Below are 11,433 nucleotides of genomic sequence, written 5' to 3' on the forward strand. Positions count from 1 at the left end.
TGTATTGTGTGAAGTGGCGATTGTAAGCCAACTCTCGTTATCCCATTCTTGTTCATTACATGGGATTGTGTGAAGATGACCCTTCTTGCGACAAAACCACAATGCGGTCATGCCTCTAAGTCGTGCCCCGACACGTGGGAGATATAGCCGCATCGTGGGCGTTACACACGTCCAGATGGAAGCATAGCCAAGGGCTTTCTGACCGAAGAGTGCATCTCCTACTGCATGAATTATCTAGGCATTGAGAACCCCGTTGGTCTGCTCGTCAACAGGCACCTCGGCAGGCTCGCTGGATGGGGTCACCGCGAGGGTCGCCGCGAAATGCATGTCGACTTCAAGGGTCGACTCGCCGACTTTGAAAGAGCAAACCTAGTCGCGCTACAACACATAGACGTGGTCGATCCTTGGGTGGTAGAGCACAAAACTTTTATTGAGAAGACGTACAATGTCTGAGGCCAACAGAGGACGGACAGAGATATAATCAAAGAGCACAACTCATGTTTCACGCGTTGGTTCAAGGACAAGCTTCTGTCGTACCCTTTACATGAGGATTCTTCCGCGGAAGAAAAACTCATATTCGCCTTGTCACAGGGCACCGAGCACAACCTGATGACCTATGAGGTGTACGATATCAACGGCTACACATTCTACACCGAGGAAAAGGACATGAAGAGCGATGATTATCAGAACTCTGGGGTAACGATGGAATCCTACACCGGTAACGACAAGGACAGATACTACGGAAGGATCGAGGAGATCTGGGAGCTGAGCTACGCTGGAGAGAAGGTCCCGATGTTCCGTGTCAGATGGGCCAAGAGCGTCCTAAAAGAAGACCGGTATTTCGCCACCATGGTTATACCCGAAGCCAAATCCAAGACCGCGGGTGCAAACGTCACCGCGAAAAATGAGCCATGGGTACTGGCTTCCCAAGTGGACCAATGCTTCTTCATTACCGACCCGTGAAAGCCCAGTCATGTTGTCATGAGGAGAGGCAAAAGGAAGATCATCGGAATGGATGGAGTCGCCAATGAGCAAGACTTCGACAAGTACGGCGACCCGAAGATGGAACATGACAACGACGATGAAGTACCATACACCACAAGAAGAAGAGGGACCGCCCTACCTAAAGGACGTCCGTTCAAGAGAAGAACTCCATTTGCGAAAAAGAAGGGCAAGAAGATTGTGAAAAGATAGCTAAGATCGATTGTATTTAAATTGTAGTCTTCATTTCTCGATTGTATTTCGACATATGGAAATGGCATTTCTTCTGTTCTAGTCCTCTATCCAGTAACCTGTTTTGTTCAAAACAGTGGGGATTAATGTTGTTTGTACTTACCTTCCTTTAATATTTTGTAACTTCTCCATCACCAAGTTGCAGTATCGACCACTTTCTTCTTGGATTTGGAATTTTTGTTCTTCTCCCTCTTGCTTTGTTGCAAATCATCATTTACAGGCACCTTGGGCTTCTTTGTGTTTTCTTCTGGTATTTTAATTGTTTTTATTTATGTTTATTCTGGTAAAAAAAGTTATTAATGGCGCACCAGGAGAAGGTGCGCCATTGCTATCAAGGTATTTATGGCGCACCCTAGAAGGTGCGCCATTGATATACCAATTTTTATTTATGTTTATTCTGGTATTTTATCTTTCAGTGTTCCTTTTCCTGCTTAAATTTGCAAACATTTTTTGAAAATGAGAACATTTTTTCTAACTCACAAAAAGTATTGAATTTGTTATTATTTTTTGAACTCATGAATATTTTTAAATTTCATGGGAACTTTTTGAATTCATGAATATTTTTTCAAATTTGATGATATTTTTTCGTATTCATAAATGTTGTATCATTTCACAAATGTTTTGCAATGCAAGTATTTGAAAATTAGCAATAACTACTTATATCGTAACATTTTAAAATTTATGGTCATTTTCTAAAAAATTATTACATGCAACAAAAAATCCAAAAAACAGTTAGTAATGGCGCACCTGGAGATGGTGCGCCATTGCTATCGCTGTGTTTATGGCGCACCAGTAAAAGGTGCGCCATTGGTATACCAATTTTTATGGCGCACCGCTAAATGGTGCGCCATTGCTAACCATCTCCCCACTAAAAAAGGCAAAGATAAAAAAACACCGTCGATCCCAAATCCCCAATCCCCACTGCTGCCCCCGAGCCCTCGACCTGCTGCTCCGCCGCCGCCCCGACCCACTGTGCCGCCACCATTCACCCCGCGCCGCACGGAGACGTCCAGGAGGACCGCCGTCGACTGCTTCTTCATTTACGGGCTCTTAATCGACCGGAGCTGCACCGTATCGTCGCCATCGTCGTCTTCCCCAACCTCGGCCGCCCTCGTCCACCTCGTCAATTCGCTCCACCCCGGCCACCCCCGACCTCCCGAGCACGTCGTCGAGCACCTCGGTGAGGCCCTCAACCGATTTCCCCCTTCCCCCGTCGGGTTCGTTGCCGTAGCCGCCGTCGCCGAGCTCCTGCGTTGCCTCGCCGCTGCGCTGTCGCTGCAGTCGGCCGCGCCCACGCACACACGCACTTGCGTGTTGCCGCCCACGGCCGCGCTCTCCCTCCCTCTCACCCGCTGCTCACGCCCCTCCCTCATCCCTGCAGGAGTGCGAACCCGAGGAGCCGCACCGCACCGGATCCACCTCGTCTTCTTCCTCGGGTCACCGTCGTCTTCTTCAGCTCCGGCCACCTCTGCTGCTACTAAGCTCTCGCAGGGCCTCCTTGCGCCTCCCCGGTGAGCTCCGCCTCCTCTCTGCCTTAATTCCCCAGTCAAGTTTATTGTTCGTCCAGTTATATGATAACGAGATTATGATACATCTGTGGTTTACTAAATTTTATGCAAATTTCTTTGTGAATGCCCTCGTATTGTGAAGTCCATTTTGAGCCCCATTTGATGAGGCTAGTATATTAGAAGAAGTAAAACTGGTAGTGGCCTAATCTATGTGTTGACTCACTAGTTTGCTCTCTGAGGCTGCTTATTTGGGTATGAAAGAAACTGTTCTTAATTTCATATATATGCTTTGATCTAGAATCTAGCCTATTTTTGTTCACATAGTAGAGGCCAGTATTTACAATTTTATCACCATATAGGCCTTGTTTAGAAAAGCTTGGATTGGAATTCACAATTAAGATAACCTAGTTAATTACTCTTTACTTGTTATATAGGCCAGCTTGGTTATGTCAATACTGATATTTTTATTTCGAATGCATTATGGGTTGTTGGGTTAACAGTTACATGCTCAGCCTTTTTGGCCTTCTTATTGTGGTGGTATGTTGGCCTTAGCCTTGTTTTTTTTCGAGAACACACTTGGTATTTTATTAGAAGAAATTTCACGAAGACACAAAGCCCAAAAGAGAAGCCCACTTGTAAGTTAAGAAACAGAGAAAACTAAAGGGTAGAAACAGTGTCTTGGTGAAGAGAATTGAAATGATCCTGACCAAGTGAAATTAACTATGTATGCTCAACCGGATTGGGTGATTTTGTTCTCGCAAAAAAAAAGAAGAAAGAAAAGGATTGGTTGATTTTGAAACCTACCTTTTGAAGTCTTCATCCATTTTGAGGTTGGACATAAAGCTTTTTGCTTGCTACTACATCATGCTGTTAAAATTTTGTGATCCTAATGCTTTCCTTACCAGAACGTCGTGCATAATTGCTGGAGTACTTAACTTCTGGCTATTTTTACAACTCAAAAGAAACTTATGGTTATTCAGACACCGGGCTCTTATAAGGGCCTAGTTGTAAAATAATGCTGACGTTGGTCAGTGAGCAAGTTAACTGAGTAACCTCCTGGACCGAGCTCCTCGGTGGATGATGCTGCTGCTGCTGTACAACTTGTGATGATGATGCTGATGTACTACTTGTGATGCTGCTGCTGCTGTAGAGTTGATCATTATATTCACTAAATTTTGTCAACTTGTGATGCTGCTGCTACTGTAGATCTTCTGAACTTGTGATCTTCTGAAATGACCCCTTTCTCCTGAAATGTTGATTAATCTCCGTTTCGGTTGAGAATGGGGCACTCCTAGGTCAAGAAAATTAGCAAAGGTCATGCCCAATTTTCTTGACCTAGAAGGTGCCCGATTCTCAACCGAAACAAACATTAATCAACATTTATAGTTTGACCTAGAAGATGCCCAATTTGTTAACTCTAGTTTGACCTAGGAGAAATTTCAGATTATTTTTTTAAGAATACCAAGTTCGGATAGATAGATTCTGATGCAAGCATCTATATAAATGCAAGAAAATAACAATCACAAGTGTACCTTCTTGATTTTGCAAGTGGACAACTAAAGGTCTCCACAGTCAAGTTCACTAGGCTTTTTTCCTAGACTGCATTTAAGAAATAACTCTAGTAGCCTTTTTTTTCCTATTTAGAGCGAACATGGCCGACAACGATGAGGCCGGCGGTTCGGGCAAGCAATTCTGGGAGCTATCCCAGGAGATGGAGGAAGAACCTCACCGCTATGAGGATGCCGCGGAAGACACCGATCCCGACTACAGAACCCCTAGTGGCGTCGGGGATGACACCACTAATGGTGCCACCGAGGATGCCACCACTGATGATGGCAGCGCACGCACAGATGGCAGCCAACCGAAGAGGCAACGGAAGGACCGGCGACCGAACGTGCTCGGCACCATCAAGGAGGAATTTACTGAAGTGTCCTCCAGTGGGCATCCAACGGCGCCCAAAGAATTAGTCAGTGGGTACGCGGGACAACTCGGGTGCATTCTCCGGAGCACCGTCTTGATCAACACCGAGAACCTAAGGCATCATGACCGAGGGAATTTGCGGAACCTCCTCCTCACGAAGCTGCATGAACGATACAAGTTCCCTGGTGACTTCGCAAACACACGCCTCTCAGGGAATAAAGTGAACAGTGCCGCCCTCACGAAGATGAGCACGGCCCTGGCTACTTGGAGAGCCGCGGTGAAGAGAAGGATTCTAAGAGGTGATAGTTATGAGAAGATCAAGGAGACAAATCCTTCGACCAGCGAAGCTAACTACCGGGAGTTCAAGATCAAGTGCGAGAGAAACGCATCAGTGGAATCAAGTCAGTGGGGGAAAGATATGCGGGACTTGAACTTAGGGGTCCACAAACTCGGTCCTGGCGGTTACAGAGTGGTAGAACCTATATGGAACAAGGAGGACGCGGTGCGTGCCGAGCAAGGCCTACCGCCCCTCTTCGATAAATACCGTGACAAGCAGACCAGGAACTATGTCAGGGCCCGGTACAAGGTGGACCCGGTAACAAAGGAGCTTACCACGGATACGAAGACCAAGGCGCTTGAGCTTGTTCTGGTAAGGAATACACCCCGGCGTAATTAGCTCCATATGGTTGCATTCTAATTAATGAAGCCAAATTTCTAGATGGTTCACGTTCCTTCCGCAGGACACTGAAAGCAGTAGCGCGGGGTCGTCTCAGAACTCCCCTTGGGACAGCACTTTAAATAGGGCGTTGAACATAATGAAACACAAGGATAAGTTCAGTATGCCGTCGTCAGCTGGTCATGTGGCCAGCAAAGGCTTGTCCACGAAATGGTCAGAATACTATAACACTGGGCGAAAGGAGAGAAAGACCAGCTCGGAAAGCCAGGAGCGCGAGGTTCAAGAACTCAAGGCACAAGTGGTGCGGATTCCGGAGATAGTCCAAGAGCAAGTGCGAGACCAACTGGGAGCGATGATCACCGCCATTATGCCTACCTTGGTTGAGGGGCTGCAGGCATAGATTGCGGGCGGCCAACAGGGGCCGCCCCCGATTCCCAGCTTCACGGGCAGCAACTCGCACAATGCGTCGGCGCTATTGGTGTCTTCGGCGGAGGCGGCATTGGTGTCTCCGGCGTCGGCGCCGGCGCCGGCATTGGAGCTTAATGCACCCGGGTGTGGGAAGAATACGCCGGCCGGCACCTCGGCAGCAAGCGGCCCCTCCGTCACTTGCACGCCCGTCGTTGGCGGTGCCTCGACATTAGCCGAGCTCGACGCCATCATGGTAACTAAGCCTCTCGGCCGATGACTTCATCTCCTTGCCTTTTACTAGGCATCCCTGACGCCCTACATGTTTTCGCAGGGCGCCGCCGACGTTCCATGCACTCTCCTGCACTTCGTGGATGGCGAGTTGATTGATGTCGCTAAGGCCAGAATCGTTCAACCGGGCAACCGTGTGTTCCACGGTAATCCGATGCCACCCACCGTGTATAGGGTTCAACTGGTTCGGGTGCTGCGGGGCTGCAACGACTTGTTACCTCCGTTTCGACCCCCTGGGGCCGACGAAGATGATGTGATGACCCTCAGCGCCTGCTTAAGCTGGCCCCTGCTTTGGCCGAAGAGCCAGATTCGTTTGGGGGTGGGGGACACCACCCCACAGACAACACCGCCAGTCGTGTCGGCGCCAAGCCATGGCAAGACCGCCGCAACGCTACCGCCGTCAGCTGATCTGGACATGCATATGACACAGGATCTGGACGATGATGACGGTACATTTTCCAACGTCGATAAGTACTTCAACGAACATGGGTACGGTGACGTTGGGGCCTCCTTCTCAAGAACCCAACCCGGCAAAAGACGATCGCGATCTAGCTCGTACCGCCGAGAAACCCAATTGCAACAGGCGTCGTCTGGCGTTCAGTTCTCAGGAGATGCCTCCAGCTGCCGCCTTCACCGAGACTCAGATAGCCGAGGTGCGAAATATTATCAGCCCCAACACACTCAACAAGGTGGTCTCTGAGAAGAACTCGATCCCATTACAGCAGAAGAAGTAGAAGGGACGGAAAAGAAAAAATAACAAGGGTGTGAGCCAGCCGGCACCGAGTACGATCCGTGCTCATGACGGGCCACCTTCACCTAAGGATATCTCGAGGAGGGTGCATGTGGCGGGTAGGCCGATGCTACCGACTAATCTGCTCAATGCTGCAACCGGTGCTATGCGGAGTCTGCATGACAATGTTCTTTCTATGGAGAAGCAGCGTCTCTCCGAGAATGATGTGGCATACCCGGTTTTCATGGACAAGGTGTCAGAGGGCAAGGGCTTTGTCGATAGCACCATCGGGGGTATGATCGTCCTGCGGTTTGATGACATCTTCGCTATGTTTAACCTTCATCCGCTGCACTACACCTTCATTCGGCTATTTTCGCTCAGCATGGAGATGCGGATCATTAGAGACAAGACCCCAGACATCGTGATAGTCGACCCCTTCTACATGTGTGCCAAGATCTTGGGCAGCGCTGGGGACCGGCAAGTCGCGAGTTCATACCTCGAAGGCGTCATTCTGGCGAACCCAGATAAGGATAACTTCCTCATGCCTTACTTTCCCGAGTAAGTCATCCCCTCACGGCCCCGTAACATATGATTTCTTAGATTTTGATCGTTCTTTTTTTCTAACATTCCGTGTTTTGTGCAGTGACACACATTGCACACTCATCCTCTTAAGCCCGAAATATTCCATGGCCACGTATTTCGACTCGGACCATCAGTCGAAGAAAGACTACACAAATATCAAGAAAGTTCTTGATGATGCTCTCCCCGGCTACGCCAAATCTGGAGGCACCTTCAGGAGGCCAATTTGTAGGTACGGCAAGCACGTGTTCACCCACGTAACGACGTTCCCCTGGGTCAAGCAGCCGCTTGGCGGTCAGAAGGATGCCTACTACGCCCTCCATCACATGCGGGCGATCGTACGGGACCATAATCACCTTCTGCTACCAACTAATCTCAAAGATTGGGCCGCACGCTTGTCGGCAATCCAGGACGCGGACATCAGATAAGAATTCTTTCGCATCCAGTCGGAGTTTGTGGAAATCATCTATCAAGATGTCCTTCGTACCTCGGGGCAGTTCTACCTCAAATGTCAACCGTCCAACAGTGAAATAGAAACAACGCTACAAATGCAGGCTAACAACGAGCGCGATTTCATGACCATCACGAAAGATGACGGCTTCATCCACGCTCCGGTCCCTAAGTCGAGTCGAAAGTAATGATGCTATGTAGTTCTGAAATATCGATTAGCTCATGTTGTAATTAAAATTTAATGAACTTGTATGTCTCTTTAGTTTGGACAGTCGTTCAACTTATATGTAATTGATGCTATTTATTAGTAGGACCATGAATCGTGCTATTAATGTGTTGCTTTTCTCTTCCGATCCTTTTGTTGCATACTTATATATTGCTTATATATTGTCTGTGAATTGCTACTAACATTTTGTTTGTCTAGTGCATAGAGATGTCGTCGTATGTCGTGTACAAGGGTAAGGTTCCCGGAGTCTACGACGACTGGGAGGAGTGTCGGAGACAGGTTCACCGTTTCAGTGGTAACAGTTACAAAGGTTACACCACTAGGGCGGAGGCGGAAGCTAGATACGCGCGCTATCTAGCGGGAGAGAGGAGGGAGCGGAGGAGGAACCGGATGAAGACCAGTTTCATCGCAATGATGCTCATCGTGACCGCAACTCTCTTCTATGTGATGGTAGTTTAGATGATCGATATCGACTTTGTAATGTGACGACAAACTCGGCAAATATATATGATGAACTTTGCTAATGTCTCGAGACCTTAACTTGGCTAATGTTTGAACTTTGTTTGCTATTTCGAATTTGGAGACTAATATGATGAAAGTTCTATTGTGTGATGTTTACATTCTATGCTGTAACATATTTTGTAACCTGTGCAAATACCAGAAAAGCAAAAAATAATAATTCCTAATATTCATAGTAGTGGTGCACCATATTGAGAATTAGTGGCGCACCAAGGCTAAATACCGGTGGCGCATTAGGGGGCATAGTAATGGCGCACTTGGGGGCATAGGTGAAGGTAAATATGGCCCCCTAGGAGGCATAGTAATGGCACACTGTAGGACATAGTAATGGCGCACTATGTGGTGCGCCACTATTATCTGGGATACTAGTGGCGCACCAGAGGTGCGCCATTACTATTTGTTACTAGTGGCGTGTTAATAGTGGCGCACCTATAGTGCGCCATTAATAGCAAAAACAGGTGCGCCACTAACAGCCTTTTTTCTAGTAGTTCCATCATGTTTTTGTATTATGGCTCAGCTTGTTGCATTCAAGTTTAATCGGATAAAAATGAACTTAAACAATTGTTGGCTGAGTCATGGTGCCACTGAATCGAGCTGACCAGTGCAACCACACTTGCCTTTATGGGAAGGACCTAACTGGGTCTATTGTCATGCCTCTCGCCAGTGCCTCCAACGAGGGAAGGTTATGGGCACGCGCTACCCTGATCAGGTAGGCGTACATAAGCCTTGTGTGCCCATTGTTGTTGTTGTTATGGTACCTTGTCCCTGTTTGGGACCGTTTATCTTTTGCCACGACGGTGGCCGTTGATGCCTTTGGTAGGCACGGGGCCACCCATGACTTAGCCCAAAGGGGAGTTGGTCGGAGTGGCCGGGAGAGTGTCATGGGCAGTAGATCGGTTTTTTCGGAATGTCGTTGGTCCACCCGAATGGGAGCGTGAGGCCATGGGTTCCGTGGTGTGGGTGCAGTGTGCTAACCTCTGCAGAGTGTGTGTTTAAATCTATCGATAGCCGCGCCCGTGGATAAGGGCCCAGTTCGTAGTCGGTCACACTATGAGCCAACAATAATAATAACCTGATTAATAACAACCTCGGTTTGATGATGAGAAGGAGATTGGTTGTGATCGAGAGAGGATCACGAAGGTATCATGGATACCGAAGTTGGTTGATCTTTATGTGATCGCAAGGTGATCACGATGGTATCGTGAATACTGATGTTGGTAAGTGTATGTATGAGATGGTTACGAGGTAACCGCCGAATAAGAGTAAGTTGGTGCATGATATGGTTTACCTGTTTCATGTAGTATCATCATGTTCATATGCTCATACCATGCTAATGTTATTCTAGCCATATCATGTTCAGTTGTGCATGCCATGTATCATGTTCGTGATTGCTTTAACCTGCTAATGCCATGTTGTTGTTTGTCTTGACTACTTTTGGTTATTGTGATCTTGCAAGTACATTCAATGTACTGACCTGGTGTGTCATGCCAGTTTGCAGGTCGTTCCTAGTTGCTTGCTTGTTTGGTGTGGTTCCTGTGTTCACAAGCTAGGATAAACGTTCTAGCCAGAGTCCATGCGGATTGGAGTCCATCATCGTCTTTTTTTTAGAACTTGTACAGTGGGAGAGGCTCCCACTGTGTTTGTATTATTCAAAAGGTAAGGTACACTGTACACCACATATTTACAAGATTCTCATCCACCACTTTGGGGGAGAGTGTAGTCAGACCAAGTCCTGGGCTAGCTAATGGGGTGGTAGGTTGTTCACAAAAGAGAGAATAAAATCTCTCAAGTCTACTCTAGTTCTGTGTTGAAGGAGGGAGAAGTCTTGCTTGAATCTATCAAGCCAACCGTGGTACGTAGGAGGGATGCCTCTGAAGTGTTTGTTATTCCTCTCTTTCCATATGCTCCAAGTTGCTAGTAGAGGTTCCGCTGCCTCCAGTTGCTATGATGCTTGCATAGAGAACCTGTGGTTGGTGTAGCGTCGCCGTGCCAGTGTTATTCATTGTAATCCGGAGACCTTGTATTCCTATTCGTGTTGTAATAGAGAGTTGGTTTGTTCTATGCTAAGCAGTGTCGTATTCCAGAAGACTTTGATACGTCTCCAACGTATCTATAATTTTTGATTGTTCCATGCTATTATATTACCCGTTTTGGATGTTTATGGGCTTTACTTTACACTTTTATATCATTTTTGGGACTAACCTACTAACCGGAGGCCCGACCTGAATTGCTGTTTTTTTGCCTATTTCAGTGTTTCGGAGAAAAGAATATCAAACGGAGTCCAAACGGAATGAAACCTTCGGGAGCGATCTTTTTGGAACAAACGTGATCCAGAGGACTTGGAGTGGAAGTCAAGAAACAAACGAGGCGGCCACGAGGGTGGAGGGCGCCCCCCCCCCTACTGGGCGCACCCCTGCCTCGTGTGCCCCTCGAGCGTCCACTGACCTACTTCTGCCTCCTATATATACCCATGTACCCCGAAAACATCATAAGCAACCATGAAAAACTATTTCCACCGTCGTAACCTTCTGTATCCGCGAGATCCCATCTTGGAGCCTTCGCCGGCGATCCGCCAGAGGGGGAATCGATCACGGAGGGCCTCTACATCATCTCCAAGGCCCTTCCGATGAGTTGTGAGTAGTTTACCACAGACCTTCGGGTCCATAGTTATTAGCTAGATGGCTTCTTCTCTCTCTTTGAATCTCAATACAAAGTTCTCCTCGATCTTCTTGGAGATCTATTCGATGTAACTCTTTTTGCGGTGTGTTTGTCGAGATCCGATGAATTGTGGGTTTATGATCAAGTTTATCTATGAGAAATATTTGAATCTCCTCTGAATTATTTTATGTGTGATTAAGTTATCTTTGCAAGTCTCTTCGAATTATCAGTTTGGTTT

This window comes from Triticum aestivum, chromosome 2D (genome assembly GCF_018294505.1).
Source record: "Triticum aestivum cultivar Chinese Spring chromosome 2D, IWGSC CS RefSeq v2.1, whole genome shotgun sequence".
Classification (NCBI taxonomy): domain Eukaryota; kingdom Viridiplantae; phylum Streptophyta; class Magnoliopsida; order Poales; family Poaceae; genus Triticum; species Triticum aestivum.